Below are 18,995 nucleotides of genomic sequence, written 5' to 3' on the forward strand. Positions count from 1 at the left end.
CATTTGTTTAGTGACTTTTCTACCTTTTTTTTTTTTTTTGAAAAGCCTATATTCCTAGTCTTGTGTGGTCACTGAAGTCTATGTTCTGTTATCTCTGTGGTCAGCTAGTGACCTGACAGAAATTTCCTTAAATGCCTGGATACAATAAGAGTTTAAAAAGTGTAAAAGGAATTCTGTCTCTTTAACTTCCTTCAATGGTGCCAGGGAAGCAGTTCAAACCATTAAGCTTGAATTAATGGCCAGCCTCTGTGCTGGCCACTTAGTGACCCGCCAGGTCACAAAACACAGAACTCTGGTTTTTTGAAGGAGAAGATCTTACTGTCCACCTTGATGCTAAAAGGTTGAATCAGGAGTGGAGTATTATTGCTGCTTATGCATAATGTTGCAATTCATGAAAATTTGCTGGCTTCTTTGTTTGTCAAGCACTTCCCGGGATGCTCCATGTGTTCAATTAGATGCCAGAGTTCTAAATTCTAGCAGTTCTTGCAGCTCAATAGTTATTTTGGTGAAGGGGCTGACTCTAGAGCTTTATACTCTGTGATCTTCCATAATATCACTCCCTTCCATGGTCATTCTTAAAAGTGTTCCAGTTTGAGCAATACGTTTTATTGGTAATTAAACGACAGGAGCAAGGGAAAAGATGAAAACAAGTTCTTACAGAGGAAATAAGCCATGAGAATCATCAATAAATATCACTTGCTCGAACAGTATAAACTGTCAGATGAATGCTACAGAGTTTTCCTAGTATCAGTTCCGTATAGCTCCTCCCTTTAAAGAGATTTTTATTCTAGTCTAGCATCAATACTGTGAATGAAAGCCTTTGTTGGAAGGCTTGACAGATGACATTGATTTCCACTGTGAATTTAGATGTGGAGTATTGTCACTATAGCATGTGAACTGAGATGTGGAGTCTGTGGGGCAGCCTCATCTCTTGCTGCTGACATGGGCGCCATATTGTCTGTCTTTCTACTTGCTCCCCTTTCTCATATCTGTGGGTGGGTCATGAACAACTGCTTCATGGCTGTGTGCGGGCCTTATGTTGTGGAGGCCTCTTACAGACAATGCTCTTTAATTGGGCCGAGAAGTTGCTGCATTGGCTTCTCTCCCGTTTCAGGAAGCTGAGTATGTGATGTCACTGCAGCCTTTCCAGCCTATACCAGCTTGAGCAGCAGGATCCTAGGACTGAAAATCAAACCAGGGGCTTGATATTTGGTGATAAGTGGCATTGCTTTTGGACTTTTGAATCTGATTATAATGTAAGGAGGTACTTTTTTGAACATGGGTTAATATGTATTTACTGATTCTGAAAATTCACTAGACTTCAGCCGTTGAATCCCACAAATGGTGATGCTCCTCAAAGTTTTTGGTAACTACTCAGAAGAGAATAATAGAGTATATTAGGAAAAAATACTTTCAGTAAGAGATCTGCAGGCTGACTGTCTGTCCAGCTCTTCTACACATACTCAATGCTACAGGTATTAACAAACTTAATCTTTAATAATGTAAGTGAATAAAAATGAAAATGACTTGTTTCCCTTTTTTTGATCTGTATTAAACATTCGTGACTAATTTTGGTAAACTTAGGTGAAATAGTTTGCAATAGTTGAATTTTAAATGCTGGAAAAAGAGGGTTATGAAAAAATGCCTATCAAAATATTAGCTATATCATGTGAGAGGACTGAACATAGTATCTGGATAGTATAAAAAATTTCTTTAAAAATATTTTTATTATACTTAAAATATCGAAATTATAATGATCTATTAAGAAACAAATAGTTTTAATCTTTTCCATAGTTCTCTCTGTGATGTTAATGCGGTGTTCACTCACATTGATGCTTGAGTTTAATATTACTTTCTCTAGTATTAACATTGCCAATACCATAGCTTTGGTAATGCACATTTGAATATTTAATTATGTTTCTATAAACAGCTTCTCTAATGCTACATTTTCAGTGAATATGATGGGCCTTCTGTTAGTGCTGGCATTTGAGCGATCTTGCTTTCTATTTTTCTGTTACGTATACAATGCAAAGTATTCCCACCTGAGATTTCCCTGAAGTTTCTCTTGGGAAACAGAACCTAATTTGAAAGATGTTTTCTGTTGTATGTTGCTCAGATCAAGCTTTGCATTGAATCAAGCCAAATGATGAAAACAGTCCAGCCTTCTTTCCAGCAGAATGCAATTACCTCTAAGGCCTATAGTAAAAGACCAACTAATTGAGAACACTTGTCTTTGTTTTCAGTTAGCAAAGATTCTTACTAAGAGTGTCCATTTTTTGAATTCAAAAAGGTGGGTTTACTTTTAATGAACTAAGAGTTGGGAGATCTTAAAATTAAAGCATGTGCAGGTTATCCTCTTCCTCAAGGGGACATACACTACCCCTGCGCTTGTGTGAAGTAATAATGAGATACCATAAGCAAACAGTAGATGATTCATGTCAGATGGCTCTTCAATAACGTTAGGGGGGAAAAAAGCAGCTGATGTATGGGATATTGAAGGCAGATTAAGTTGTTAATGTATATTAGTATATTCTTAATTTCCTTTTAATTGAAAAAGACATATTGACTTTAATTAGAACCATTTCACAGGAACTGTCAATTAGCACATGTCAAACTAGTTAATTCAGAACAGAATTCTTTTAATTAGGGTCTGCTTTCCTTTAACTATGGGGCCAATGAAATCAGCCTTTCCTTATCTAGATTTTAAATGTCTCTAAGACATATAATACAAATGTAGACTCTTATCTATTATTAGAAGCCCATATGGATAACATTAAAATGATGATGCTGGCATTGTTCATGCAGCACAAATCAGAGTCCCTTTATGACTGTTAGAAAAAAAAATGGCTTTGAACAAAGACTATTTTAAATACCAGATTTATCCTACTTTAAAGAGACTACAAAATTTATGACATGCATGTTCACATTTAAAGTATTATTTAATACGTCTGCTCAAATAAATGGGCCTATTCAAACGTTTTGTGTGTTCTATCAGCCGAAGACACATAAAACATTGTCAAGCCATACAGCAACATTTTTCCCTTAAATGAACTGTAATCAAAAAGGGAAAACAGACTGAATGAATTTTTTTTGCATGACATAAAAATAGCATTGTTAACTTTCATTGCATCCAGAGATTTAATACCCATAGTTGATGCAGTGACTAAACCACTGGTAGTGAGCTAATGCGATCTTAGTAATCAGACAGTGTAAAATCCGCAACTTGGCTCTTGCTTAATGTAATGATGTGGAATTACAGCATTTTAGTTACAGTTGGCATGAGGATTGGCACATAGAATAAGCTTGGTGGGGCAGGGCTGTGTGGTGTTCACCTACAGAATAGGTACACTTATAATTTTAAAAGAAGATTTTAAATTATATGTAAAGAGAGAGTTAATAGGAGATCCAGCTTACTTTATCATGTGAGGTTTAGTCACTATTTTACTCAGTTATAGCAAGCAAGGGTTACAGGAATTAATAAAAAGAATATTAATAAGTTAAACTTGAGATTCTAAAGATAATTATCTAGTAAGATATTATGTGTAACCTCAACTTGTTCATCTTATTGTAGGTACATTTAACTTCATAACAGTAGTGTACCTTTCTAAAGTATGCTATACTGTAACTATTTCAGTGGTTACATTTGTGCAACTGAATTAAATGAAGAATTGTAGTAATTTTCTAATATTGATCGACACAGGCAAAAGAACAAGGGCAATAAACAAATGAAAAAATACTACCAAAAAACTCCATTCTTTTTCTTCCAGAGCTGACTGTTCTCTTCTGAACTATTTCTAGAACTACCTTACCTCTCTGTGTTTGACAGTGACAACCTACATTCAGCATGTCCATATTTTGTTTAGATCTGTAGCTTTTAACTTTTTGGTGTCACTTGAATCTCTGATGAAAGATATTAATCCTCTTCCCAGAAAAATTCACATACTCATACGTGCACTAAAATATTCAGGATGGGAAATCTTAACTTCTTAAAAAATAATCTGGCAAAACTTGCTAAAGGATGTAACCTTAGTTTGTTATAACTAACAACTTGTAGTTTTGCAGACCCTATACTTGGTTCTGGAAATTTAACAATGAGTAAGATAAAACCTTAGCATCTGACTCACTGTGACAAGTTATTAGCACATTTTCAGAAATTATTGTATGATTCTTATTTTAACCACTTTTACTCTCTGAACTTTTTAAAGTTTTATCTGTATTTACAAATCTTGCACAAGTATTCAATCTGACAAACAATCTTACATAAAAATTATTTGACAAAGGGACTTCCTTGGTGGCTTAGTGGTAAAGCATCGGCCTGCCAGTGCAGGAGACACAGGTTTGATCCTTGATCTGGGAAGATCTCACATGCTGTGGAGCAATTTAGCCCACGCCCCACAACTACTGAGCCTGTGCTCCAGAGGCTGGGAGCCACACTACTGAAGCCTGTGCACCCCAGAGCCCATCTCGGCAACAAGAGAAGTCACCGCAATGAGAAGCCAAAGCACTGAAGCTAGAGAGTAGACCTGCTTGCCACAACTAGAGAAAAGCCCATGCAGCAATGAAGACCCAGCACAGCCATAAATAAATAAAATTATTTTTAAAAATTGCCTGAAAAATATAATTACTAGATCATTAGTGGAGGTTAATTTTATGGCTTTAACTCAACAGATTTTATTGATCCTTTTAATCTTATTTATAATTCTATTTTGTTTAATAATCATAGGTAATATTAATATCCTAATTTGGACCCCCCTTTTATTTCTGTTTATTCATTTAGATTATATAATTTACAGTTATTTACAAAGAAGACATAAAGCATACTAATATCATTTTTATGAGTTGGTCTCATTTAAGCTTAAAATAAACCGTTGCTAATGATCTTGGGTGGCGGTGCTAGTTAATTTCTTGATTATGCATGATAGGTTATCCACACTGTGCCAGGGTTTAAATTTGAATAGTGGCTGAGCAAGGTCTGTGCTGTGTGTGCTAAGTTGCTTCAGTCATGTCCAGCTGTTTGTGACCCTGTGGACCGTAGCCCACCAGGTTCCTCTGTCCATGGGATTCTCCAGGCAAGAATACTAGAGTGGGTTTCCATGCCCTCCTCCATGGGATCTTCCCAACCCAGGCATTGGACCTGTGTCTCTTATGTCTCCTACATTGGCAGGCGGGTTCTTTATCACTAGCACCACCTGGAAAGCCCAAGATAGGTCTACTTTCCAGGAATATCAACACACCCAATCTTAATTCCATTCTATCTTAAAAGGGGTATATTTTTGGTCTTTAAGAGTGTACTATAGCATTATTAAATAAATATATAAAAATATAAATAAATATAAATATTTACATATATATTTATAGATATATACATAAACTCATAAATATATAAATAAATATATAAATATACATATGCTTAAATATACTTATGTATTTAGTATGTTACTTTAGTCCAAATTTGCTCCTTGATTATCTGTAGCAATTTAAATTCCTTTGTCTATTTTAGCTTATGAAAAACTGACCCTTAGTGTTTTGCCAGCAACGATTTTGACTTTAGGAAGTTTATAGAGCCCATGGGCCTTAACTTAGTTTAATCATCTTTTTTGACCTTAGGAAGTTTATAGAACACATGGGCTTTAACTTAGTTTAATTATCTTAATGGTATAGTGGTAGAGGTTTTATATATTGTTAAAAATAGGCAAAAATTATTCACATCATGTGTTTGTGAATCAAAACCATAGCCATTTAACTCTGACTTTGTTAGCAGAATTTTAACAGATTATTTAAATTATTAAAAGCTATGATTTTTAATAGTTTTATCCAAACAGGAACCTTCTGGAAGTCCCTAGAATGCTTCATTTAAAGGAAAGTAACATTGAGGTTAAAATTTTTAGTGGTTAGATTTTAAGAGTTAAAATAGAAACTTTCTCAATTATTTTATCTCCTTTCTAGATCCTTAATCAAGTTGTATTGATTTTATTAGGAGCTAAATGCATCATTGTGTGTGGGATTTATGTTTACTCTGTAATATATAATCCCTTCTCTGTTTTCTACCTAATGATAAACAGTTGTCTAGCATAAATTAATTATATATTATAATATTTATTTATCTGTGGCTGTGTCAGGTCTTACTTGTGGCATGCAGGCTCCAGAGTGCGTGGGCTTGGTAGTTGTAGCATGTGGGCTTAGCTGCCCTGAGGCCTGTGGGATCTTAGTTCCCCAAGCAGGAATAGAACCCATGTCCCCTGCCTTGGAAGGTGGATTCTTAACCACTGGACCACCAGGGAAGTCCCTATTATATTATAATTTAATAAATTTAATTTTTTGTAACTTGAGTGTGTTCATATAGCTTTTGGAAAGTGATAGATATTTGTTTCTATTTTTGTTTTTATCAGCCAATCTCAATTAGTTTGGTTCAATACTGTATTTATTGAACACCTATAATTTCCAGACACAGTTAATGTTAGGCATTATCTTATTGAATGTTACTTGAAGCATTTATTTGCTTTTCTCTTGGCTATGTGGAGTCTGTTTATTATTAATGTTCAATGAATTAGCTATTGGCTGTTTCAAAATTATTTACTTAGTGTTTTACAATTGAAATATTTTCAAGGGCATTATCTTATGCAGGATGAATAATCCCATCATTACAGTTTAACTATTTCCTTCACTGATATTTTTAGAAGGTTCTGCATATGGAAAAACTTGTTCAAATTCTAGTGTCACTATTTACTAGCTTTGTGTACTTAGATAAGTTACCTAACCTCTCTGAGCCTCAGTTCCCTCCTCTGAAAAATAATAATACCTACATTACAATATTGCAAGGATTAAATGAAATCTGTAGTGTTGAAATATGTAAAGCTTTGGTTTTTCCAATGGTTTTGTACAGATGTGAGAGTTGAATCATAAAAAAGGTTGAAAGTGAAAGTCACTCAGTGGTGTCTGACTCTTTGCAACCCCATGGACTGTAGCCCACCAAGCTCCTCTGTCCATGGAATTCTCCAGGCCAGAATACTGGAGTGGGTAGACGTTCCCTTCTCCAGGGAATCTTCCCGACCCGGGGGATCAAACCCAGGTCTCCTGCATTGCAGGCTGATTCTTTACTGTCTGAACTACCAGGGAAGCCTGAGTGCCGAAGAATTGATGCTTTCAAATTGTGGTGCTGGAGAAGACTCTTGAGAGTCCCTTGGACAGTAAAGAGATCAAACCAGTCAATCCTAAAGAAAATCAGTCCTGAATATTCATTGGAAGAGCTGTTGTAGAAGCTCCATTACTTTGGCTATCTGATTTGAAGAGCGAACTCACTGGAAAAGAACCTGATGCCGGGAAGGATTGAAGGCAAAAGGAGAAAGGGCGGCAGAGGATGAGATGGTTAGATAGCATCACCAATTCAGTGGACATGAATTTGAGCAAACTCTGGGAGATAGTGGAGGACAGAGGAGCCTGACGGGCTATAGTCTGTCAGGTCTCAAAGAATTAGCAACTGAACACCACCAACAACAGAAAAGCATTTAGCATCATGTCAGTTAACCTATCAGAGAAGGCAATGGCACCCCACTCCAGTACTCTTGCCTGGAAAATCCCATGGACGGAGGAGCCTGGTGGGCTGCAGTCCATGGGGTTGTGAAGAGTCTGACACGACTAAGCAACTTTACTTTCACTTTTCACTTTCATGCATTGGAGAAGGAAATGGCAACCCACTCCAGTGTTCTTGCCTGGAGAATCCCAGGGACGGGGGAGCCTGGTGGGCTGCCGTCTGTGGGGTCTCACAGAGTCAGACACGACTGAAGTGACTTAGCAGCAGCAGCAGTTAACTTACTCAGTAAATATTTGTTCCTATCCCATGCAAGTTTGTTGTACTAACTGTCTTTACTGGGAAAAACAGCTATCTGTTAAATAAATTCACCCTCAGATGGAAATACAAATTGTTAACATGAGTGCTCTACTAATGTGATTACTGATGGATATTAGCAGGGGAACTGTAGCAATGTTTCTGGTGCTTGAGGAAAAGCTAGCTGATGACAGTCATCTACTTTTGACCAGCCATCTTTTCTTCTCTGTGCTTGTGAAATGTTCTATGACTGTCACTGAAATGACTTCTAACAAAACCCCTTAGTTTATAATAGTTCAGTATAGGATATTAAAATATTCTTGAATAGCAGTATTAGCTCCTGAAAATACAAAAGAGGTATATAAAAATAACCTATAATGATGCCAACCACAGGTAATTGCTGTAAATATTTTGGTATGGTTTATGTATGTGTGCTGAGAATTTTAAGTCATAACATTTTATTCATAATTGTGATTTAAATGGCTGCATGGTATTTATTTTAAATCTAAGCTTTGTTTTGAGCTTTGCATTTTTTTTTTGTCCTTCTGCTCTAGTAAGTCATGTTGGAATACACATCTTTATATATATAAAAACTTTATTTCTGATTATTTCTTTAGGTTAATTCTTAGGAATAGAGTTACTGGTCAAAGAGAATAAACAGTAATATTTTATAAATGTTATTCCAAATTGCTTTCTAGAAAGGTATCAGTTTATACCCCCATGAACCCCAAATATGACATTCTGACAGAAGAGAGTTCCTTTTTTTTTGTTTGTTTGTTTTTTTTTTAAATTTTATTTTATTTTTAAACTTTACATAATTGTATTAGTTTTGCCAAATATCAAATGAATCCGCCACAGGTATACATGTGTTCCCCATCCTGAACCCTCCTCCCTCCTCCCTCCCCATTCCATCCCTCTGGGTCGTCCCAGTGCACCAGCCACAAGCATCCAGTATCGTGCATCGAACCTGGACTGGCAACTCGTTTCATACATGATATTTTACATGTTTCAATGCCATTCTCCCAAATCTTCCCACCCTCTCCCTCTCTCACAGAGTCCATAAGACTGTTCTATACATCAGTGTCTCTTTTGCTGTCTCGTACACAGGGTTATTGTTACCATCTTTCTAAATTCCATATATATGCGTTAGTATACTGTATTGGTGTTTCTCTTTCTGGCTTACTTCACTCTGTATAATAGGCTCCAGTTTCATCCACCTCATTAGAACTGATTCAAATGTATTCTTTTTAATGGCTGAGTAATACTCCATTGTGTATATGTACCACAGCTTTCTTATCCATTCATCTGCTGATGGACATCTAGGTTGCTTCCATGAGAGTTACTTTTTTGAATATACAGTTTGGCTGGTAGTTAAGACACTTGATTTGTATATAGATTTTTGCTAATTGATTCTTGTGTAATTGATTCAATTTGGCACTTATTTAGGAAGAGGCCAAATAACATTCTAATGACCAATGGGATCTTGACTGAGATTTTAAGAAAAGGTGGCTTTTAGTTTAAAAGTAATGATTAAAGTAATATTTGTTAAGTGGTAACTGGTATGCCATGTGCCATAGTCATATCTTGATTTTTTTGTATGTGTTATGAGGTCTCTTCAGGGCTAAATGCTATAGTGATTTTTAGAGGAAAATGAGATTCTTCTAATGTGCAATTAAAATATTTGCATTATTGGCAGTATACATTATAGAGAAACTTGAGGGTAAAAATCAGCTCATTTTATTTTGTAGTAAAATAAAAAATAGGGAAAATATGCTAACATGATAATATCTAATGAGGGAAATGTTCTGTGCAGATGTCTGGTTTTCTATTAATCCCTAAAATGACTATATACTTTTATGTATATGAGTAACATCAGATACAAACATGTTGCTAGGAATATACATCTACTTAAAAAAAGATAAACACAATATGAGTTTAGAGTTTTAATACTGTTTTAAAGGTGATTTAAACCTTTGGATAATGTAAGTTTTGAGATTTCAACAAAGATCTAATATCTATGTATGCCACTTCTGAGAGTTATTTAGATATTTTTTTCTCTTGTTTAACTGCATTTAGTACAGCTTCTAACACAGAGAAGTAAGAACTGAGTCCTGTATAATGTATCATTTATGGGGCACTGGGAAAAATAATTTTACTTGGTTATTTTTGAAGCCTCCTTCTAGGCACACTGGCAACCAATTTTATTATATATATCTTTATATATATATATTATCTTTATTATAGTATGTAGATAACAAGGTCATATGCTTTTCAGCTAACACAAAGGGCATATGAAAAGGAAAGAGAACTATTTTTGTTTTGCTTTTGTCATTAGTGTTAGTTGCTCTATTGTGTCCGACTCTCTGTGACCCCCATGGACTGTAGCCCGCCAGGCTCCTCTGTCCTTGGAATTTCCAGGCAAGAATACTGGGGTGGGTAGCCATTCCCTTCTCCAGGGGATCTTCCTGACCCAGGGCTCGAACCTGCTTCTCCTGAACTTGCAGGCGGGTTCTTTACTGTCTGAACCACAAGGGAAGGAATTTGCATATTATCTTGGTACATTGGACACCTTTTCATATTATACTATGCTAATAGCAGTGTCATTTTCATTAACACCAAGTTAGTTGAAATGAAAAGCAGGATGTTTTGTTGCTCTTAGTATTGTTTCAGGTTTTTGTCCTGTAAATACTTGACTTTTATGGTAATGAATTATTTCAGAAGGAGAGTGCCTTAGGGAGATATGTTCTGTTTTAAGCCAGAGTAGGCTGCTAACCTAAATTTGAACCTATCCCTTCCAAAGTAAATATATTGTGACATTAATATGGATAAATACAAACAGTTGTTGTATTTTGCGCTCTTGAACGTCACTGAAGTCAGAGCTTCATTGAGGAGTGGGAAGAAAGATATACATGCACAAATGACCACCCTTTGCATTGAAATTGGCATTCTTCAGTCCTGGAACTAAGCAAAACAAATAATAAAGTCACACTGCTAGCTATACATACTTTACACTAACTTCACACCAACCCTATTGGACTTGATAGTATGGGCTTGAATGTACAAGGACAGAGACAGGGAGTGTGGGTTTGGAGAGTTGGACAGATGAAACAGGGATATGTGTAGAGGAGATTAATACTCTAGGCTTTTGATTTTTAATTTGCATAATTAACTTTTTTCTCTCTCAAGTCTTGAATATAGAGTTGTAATTGGAATTAATTTAAGCATAGGTACCAAAATAATGGAATAAATCATTTAAGACAAGTATCTTGTTTGTTGTTGAATATATTGATTAGCTTTAAGTAGGTGATCATGTTAGTTTATAAATCTTAATGCCTTATTGCTTGTAAATATGCTTGGTATTAAAAACATCTCTCCTCGCTTTGATTTTTCTTTGGTATCTAAAATTAATGGGCAAAACATGAACTTTATTATGAATTCCTCCTAAATTTTTTTTTTTTTCTTACAGTTTACTTTCTCAAGACTCCTTTTGGATTACAGAGATCATGTTCTTCCTGTAGATTCCTATGGAAGAATTTAAAATGAGTAAGTTGATGTTCTGGGGTATTATATTTTGAGAGGTATTTGACTGAAATTAATATATATTATTATGTTGGCTGCTGCTAATGTGTCAGAAATTATCCTTCAAAGAGTCGAGTTGAACACCGAGCCCAGTGCCATTTGATGAGAGCTGAAAAGAGGCACATGTAGACAATCATTTATGAGTCTGATGAGACTGCTTGTCAGTTTTCTTTTATTTTAACTTGTATCAGCACTGGGGTCAACTTAATAAAACAAGGTAATGCTAGGCCTAGGGTTTTAGCAAACATACTTTAGTGGATGTGTCGTAAGTTTTTAAAAGCAATTTGAGGATAGAAGTCAAATATGTTGAGTCTGTTGTACAACACAGTGCCAATAGTTAAAAATATGATAGTGTGCGCTTTAAAATGTTGAAGATAAATCTCATGTTTTTCACTTTCACTGTCTTTATGTGCTCTTACAACAGCACAAAAACACAAAAGAATACAAGGAAATTTTTGAGAGTCTAGATATGTTTGTAGTACCTTAATTGCGGTGATGTGTGCGCATATGTCCAAACTCATCAAAATATATACATTAAATATGTGCAATTATATATATGTCAGTTATACCTCAGTAAAAGTAAAAATGATGATTATCTTTTAAAGATATGTTCTGGAGAAGGAAGAGAAGAACATTAAACAGATGAATTCCCAAAACAGTCGGGATTCTTGATGTAGGAGGTGAAAGGGAGTGGCTTCACGTTTCTTTTTTTCAGTCTGTTGCATTGATGATGAGTACCTGATACTGGTCATCAATGCACTGATCATCAGTACTGATACTGATGTTGATGCTGATGTTGGTGTTCTTAGCATCTAAAGAATATCAAATACGCTTTAAGAGTTTCTCATTAGAGATCTTTTCTTTTACTCAGGCCACTGATTCACAAGAAAAAACCTTGTGAAGGCAATATACAAGTGAAAAACAATTTATGACTGAGGAAGCAAAAGAGGAGGAGGAAGAGAGGTGGCAAAAGTGGGTGCATAAGGGCTTCCCAGGTAGCGCTAGTGGTAGAGAACGCACCTGCCAATGAAGGAGATATAAGAGACATGGCTTCGGTGCCTGGGTCAGGGAGACCCCTGGAGAAGGGCATGGCAAACCACCCCAGTATTCTTGCCTGGAGAATCCCATGGACAGAGGAGCCTGGCAGGCTACAGTCCACGGGGTCACAAAGAGTCGGACACGACTGAAGTGACTTAGCATGCAATATTGCTAGAGGAAACGTGAGAGGAAGGAGAATGACAGGGAGTGAATGGGATTATAAAAAGAGATTTTTCTCCATTTTTCTCAGGCTTCCGCCATCTGAGGCCTGGTCTCATTCTTTTACCTTCCATCCTGCCTACTATCCTCTAGCTATTAAAAATCTTACTCTAATTCCGATGCTAATCTACTTCCTTCAGCCTTCTACCTTTCCATCTGTGAGTATTCTAGATTCACATGGCCACCATTACTATTACTGGTCTTCTCATTCCACCGTCAGTTGCATTTGCTGAAAGCTTTCCTTGAATAGTCAAATCCTTCACATAGTTAATTCAGTAGATTCCCTGTCAGTGATAATTCACTGTTGCCAGGCAGTGTTCTAGGCTCTGGGGATAAAATAGTTAATGAGATGAAATCTTGGTCCTCATCACACATATATATATTGCAACAGATGAGTAAATATGTATTTGATTTGCTGTGGGGAAAAAAAGCAGATTAAATGGGTAGAGAATAACATAGTATCCCACTTTAGAAAAAGCAGTCAAGGAAGTTTTCTCTGTGGAGGTGATACTTGAACAGAAATCTGAAGTGAGGAAACAAATCATATGAGTTTCCCATATCGGAAATGTAGCTGAGTTTCCCGGACCAGCTACATATGGGAAGTGTGTAGCTGGAAGTGGAATGACTCAAATGCAGAGGCATATGTTTGATGTCTTCAGGAGTTAGTAAGAAGCACAGTGGGTAGAGGAGGAGAGTGGTAGGAAATGAGGTTAAGAGTTAGGCAGAGGCACAGTACAGCCTGATCGGGACCCCAGTGAAGCCCTTGAACTTTATTCTAAGTGTGATGGCAAGTCATTACTCTTAGCGGGTCGAGAGCAGGGAAGCAATGTGGACTCACTTCCCTTGAGGAGTATTTTTTTCAAATGAAAATAGAGATGCAGGGTATCAGGAGAATTCTTAGGTTGCAGGAGAATTCTTATCCAGTTGCATTTATTAATATAAACACTTTGGTTGGGATGGGAAGTAGTTGTTCAGGGATAGCCTCCACTGGATAACACTACTCAAGTTCTGTTTTACCTTTGGAAGAATGTTACAGTGCTGTAAGGTACTGTTTTCCTAGAAAGATTTTATTAATTAGTACTTCTAGAGACCAGTGGAAATGAAGTCAGTGGAGGCTGAACGGGGAACCTAATATCCTGCCTTCCTATCTTTTTCATTAAGCCTAGAATATAGAAGTGCAAGTAATATACTTAAGCTTATCAGTTTGTTACAAAGAGTTAGATTTTGCTTATTATTTTGTATAGCCAATCCTGTCAGACTTTTCCCAGCCACAGCCATTCACTATTGAGGATAGATGAAAGAGCCATAAGATGAGCCATTATCTTTGTGAGATTAAATGCACTGCACTTTATTACAAAGTTTTGAGTATATTAAAGCCAGGAAAGCTTTATTAATGGTTTACTAATGGTCTACAAGGTGATAATATTATTTTAGAAGTTTTAGTGAAATTTATTGTAAGTAGGAGTCAGCAGACTGTTTCTGTAAAAGGCCAGATAGTAAATATTTTGGGTTTTGTGGGCCATATGGTCTCTGTTTTAACTCTTGTTGTTACTCTGCACAACTTTGTCATTGTAGTTCAGATGTAGTCATAGACATAACATAAACTAATGATTGTGATTGTGGCCCAATAAAACTTTATTTATAAAACAGGGGTGGACAGGTTTGGCCTGCTAACTCATGCTATTAAGAATCTTGTGAAAATTATGACTGCCATTTATTGAGCATGAACAGAGTAGTGGGTAATGTTATGGATACACTGTATTGTTATTTAATTAATCCTCACCACAAAAAGGAAGCTGAGGCTCAGAAGTTTTAAAATTATTACTCCAAATTCATACAGCAAATTGCAGGATCATTACTAGAACCCAGATTTATCTGTGAGTGTGATGGTAGTCTTTGTTTTTCTTTCTAGAAGTATTCATTTATTTGGCTGCATGAGTCTTGGTTACTGCATGTGGGGTCTTTCATTGTGGTGCACAGGCCGACTCTCTAGCTGTGGCCTGTGGGCTCAGTAGTTGTGGCACCTGGGCTTGATATACTTACTCTTTATATGAAGGAAAATGCTCTGTGCGTTTAAGAACTTTGCTTTCAATAATCTAAAAGAACCAGGTCATTAAAATACAAGGTTGTGCTACAATGATCTTACTGAAAATCATTTTATAACCTATAATTCAGCTATTGGCCAAAGAAAACTCTGAAAATTTAAATTAGGGTAACCAACTAGTGATTACCAGGACACCAGTGTCTCCCTAAGCTATTCACACTGCTGGGATTATAGACGTTCTTAAAACCTACTGTGCTATACCAATTGCCTTAAAGATCTGTGTTTTTTGTTTTTTGAGGGGCTACATTGGCTGCCCTGGGTAAAGTCTTGGAAGAAAGCTTAGCAGCATTTAAAATTTCTCTTCTCAAAATTCAAACCAGGGGCCAAAAATACCTCTTGGAAAGGCTAGTAAGCAGATGTGAGGATCTTTCATCCTAAAGTGTTGGATGAAGTAATTGTCCAGTTAAACTGTCATCTTAGCTTCACCATCTTTGTGCTCCTGGCCTGGAAGCAGACTTGAGTTACATATAGATTACATCAAAATCTGCATTACATGAATAAATCCTTGAAAAAAAATTTTTTTCTCTTTTTCTCATGAAAGTGTCTAATGGCTCTGTAACTTCAAACCTCGGAGTAGGAGGGTACTGAAATTAGGAAAACTTTAGTGTTTTGGCATGTCAGTATGTGTGTATGTGTGTTTGAGTATGTGTTAGAAGATAAGAAAAACTCTACAATTAAAATCCCTTTGTTTTGGTTTCTTTCCCTTCAAGATTACAATTCCCTTTCTGATTTTTGAAAGTGTGATCTGATTATATATTTAAAGTAAATAATTATTTATTGGGTACCCACTATATGTCAGGCATGATGGTATAGCATAGAGGGTATAGATAATGAGTTAAACACACTGTCTTCAAGGAGATTACCAGAGATTAATACTGAGTATTATGGCTCGGTGTTAAAGATTCTGTCTGCCAACCAGATGTGGGGTTTGATCCCTGGGTCAGGAAGATCCCCTGTAGAAAGAAATGGCACCCCACTCCAGTATTCTTGCCTGGGAAATCTCATGGACAGAGGAGCCTGGCAGGCTACAGTCCATGGGGTCTCAAATAGTCAGACACGACTTATTGACTAAATAGCAACAACAAGAAATTAAATGCTAAAACATGAGTAAGCACATAGGAAAGACATGTAACCATACTTTGGGAGTCAGAGAAGGTTTCCTGAAAGAAAATTTGAGCTAAGTCATGAAAAATAGGAGCTAGACCAAACGAGAAGCAGGATAATCTTATTTGAATTTTCCCCAGTTCAGTCAACATGATATATCTGAATTAAGCATGCTTAAAATATCATTTAAAAGGAAAAAAAAAGAAAAGAGGCCTGTTTTTTGAATGCCCTGAACCAAAAGAAAAGATAGATTTGACACCAATCACCTCTTCTGAGTCTAGTAACAGGAAGGGCATGTTTGCTTATAACCTGAGCATTCTCTTCATCAGAATAAATGTGGCTGGCAAAAAAATAAAATAAAAATGGCCCTTCTTGACTGTGTTGGACCCCCTTTTCATTACCAGTTCTAACAGAGGAAAGTCTTAGAGTTCAGCTATGCTCATGAATGAGGAAGAGAGAAGTTTTGATGAATTAACTAAGGTCTACCCCACCCAACTTACATTTTGCTCCACAGTTTTTAATGTTAGAAGTGGGCTAATCTTTCTTTCTGTTTTCCTTCCCCCCTCCTCCCAGTAATATAATCACAAATAGAATTACAAGAAACATTCGACATAAATTCTGACCTTAAAATACTTCGTAATTTTGACAAGTTTGGGCTTTATCCTGAGGGCAATAAAATGACATAACCAGATCATTATAGCAGCAACGTGAAGAATGGGTGAAGTAGGGGAACACTAGGGATGCTGACACAAATTAGGCATGTAGGTGAGAGCGGGTAATGATGCGAACCAGGATGAAGGCAGGGGAAGTCGAAATTTAGATGGTAGAATAATTCAGACATGGTGACGCTCTGGATATGGTGAATGAGGGGCAGGAGTCAAGACTGATGGTTGGGTTTCTGACTTGGGCAGTGGAGTAGACAGAGGTGCTTGTGTGAAGACTGAGGACACAAAGGAAGGAGGAGCATTAAGGAGTTCTTAAGCAGCTGCAGCTGCTAGGCTGGCTCACCACACTCTGTAGATTCCTGTAAGAAGGAAACAATGAACCCAGTCAGATTTAGACAGTTTATTGCTCATAGCAAAGTAGTCAGTATGATCTGCATGTTCATATTGGTTCCCCAAGTCCTGTAGTACAGAATGAGGCTCAGGGTGATGCCGTGCCCTCAGACACAGGTGGATCTGTGTCCTCCCAGGCTTGTAAGAGCCTACTAGCAAAACTGGCCAACCTTGTCTCGGAGGATGACATTATCTTTATTATCCTTGTCAGGGAACAGTATGCCCTCTAACCTGGAGGGATAAACCATTCCTACTTTGAGACACACAGAAATACCGTAGAGAATAGACTCCTAACAGCAAGATAATGATTTCAGTTTTGACATAATGAATTTGAAATGCCCATTATATCTAAATCAAGGTATTCAGTAGACAGTTAACTATTTATAAGAATATTCAGTATAGTACTTGTAGAAGTGAGATAATAAAAAATAAAATCTATGAACTTTAGCTATGTCAAAACAATACTATTGATAGTAATTTTAAAGACAGTTACAGCAGGTGGTTACCAAGTTACCTAATTAAACACTATGCTATCATTAAATGTGTAAATTTATTATTGTATTCATTACAAACTGAGTTCACATAGACTTAGTCTTCTGTTGCTTGTGGGATTTGATTATCTGCTAATAACCTCAAAACCTTAGAAAGTAGTATGGTTGCAGGATATTTATGATACACTGTGGAGCTGGCCTCTGACTGTGCCTTTTGTCCACTTTAGTCTAAACAAGTCCTCTCCAATAAAAATAAAATATAAGCAAGACTTCCCTGGTGGTCCTGTGGTTAAGAATCTGCCTTCCAGTACAGGGGACATGGGTTCGATTTCTGCTTGGGGAGCTAAAATCCCACATGCTGCTAGGCAGCAAAGCCTGCGCACTGCAACAAAGACTCAGGACAGTCAAAAATTCAAATAAAATAAAATGTGAGACATGTATGCAATTTAAATTTTTTAATAGCCACTTTAAAAAAGTAAAAAGAAACAGATGAATTTAATATTTTATTTAACCCAATATGTCAAATATTGTTTCAACATACAAGCAACATAAAATTATTAGTGAGATATTTTATATTTTTTTCATACTAAGTCTTTGAAATCTAATGTGTATCTTACACTGATATGTGTCTCAGTTTGGACTAGATATATTACAGAGTGCTCAACAGACACTTGTGGCTACTGGCTACCATATTGGACAGCTCAGGTCTAGCCCTCAAGAACAAGAAGCTGTATTTCATCATATGTGATGAATATAGTTCTTCTTTGTATGTTAGAAGACTGAATACTATGCTGTGCCTTTTATCTTAGATAATTGAGTACTATAGGATAACTAACATTATAATGAAAAAGCAAATGTTCACTGAGTTGGTGATGGACAGGGAGGCCTAGCGTGCTGCGATTCATGGGGTCACAAAGAGTCGGACACGACTGAGCGACTGATCTGATCTGATCTGATCTGATATATATATTTTAGAGATCGTGAGTTTCACTTAAAATCAGTTCTTGCAGTGCTTAAAATAGTTATCTTTGTAAGTGAGTTAGGTCTTTAGATGTATCATTGGTAAATCACTCAAGGATTTTACTAGATGGACTAGGTAGCCAGGAGGTTTAAAGTATAGTTTGGGGTACATGACTTACTCCTCAAAAATCAGTTACATGTTAGGAGAAGTTATTCTATCCTATTATATTATGTAATGAGGCATCTCATCATTTTGTGGCCTGTAAGCATTTACTTATTTGCCGTGTTGAAAAATGTATTGATTCCTCTATACAGAAGCATCTTGAAACCTAAAAGATGTCTGTTATGTAACTTAATGAAAAATAGATGTTGAGGGGAAAGGTAAGCCGTCTATATGCCTTCAGTATAGGAGCTAGAAATAATATACTTTGGAAAGTCTGAAGTATGTTAGTAGTTTTAGAAAAAGACTAGGTAAGTAGCTTGACAAACTTAAGATCTTCTAAGAAACTGATGATGCATAGTAATGACTTACCAAATTTGCCTTGGAAAAGTGCTGTTAAGTCATGGACTTTGCTTGTATTTTAGCAAGGACACTTTTAACCCTGATCTGTGAAATGCAA

General features: G+C 36.4%; 1 non-coding gene across 2 annotated transcripts in view; it reads left to right on the forward strand.

The window, feature by feature from the left end:
- The window catches only part of LOC102404636, a 130,806-nt gene that overhangs the window by 79,064 nt on the left and 32,747 nt on the right, over positions 1-18,995 (forward strand). For both annotated transcript variants that reach the window (XR_006553152.2, XR_006553153.2), the window contains exon 5: positions 11,292-11,368. This is a non-coding gene — a transcript (uncharacterized LOC102404636). The remainder of the gene's footprint in view (positions 1-11,291; positions 11,369-18,995) is intronic.

The sequence above is a fragment of the Bubalus bubalis genome, chromosome 9, assembly GCF_019923935.1.
Source record: "Bubalus bubalis isolate 160015118507 breed Murrah chromosome 9, NDDB_SH_1, whole genome shotgun sequence".
NCBI lineage: Eukaryota > Metazoa > Chordata > Mammalia > Artiodactyla > Bovidae > Bubalus > Bubalus bubalis.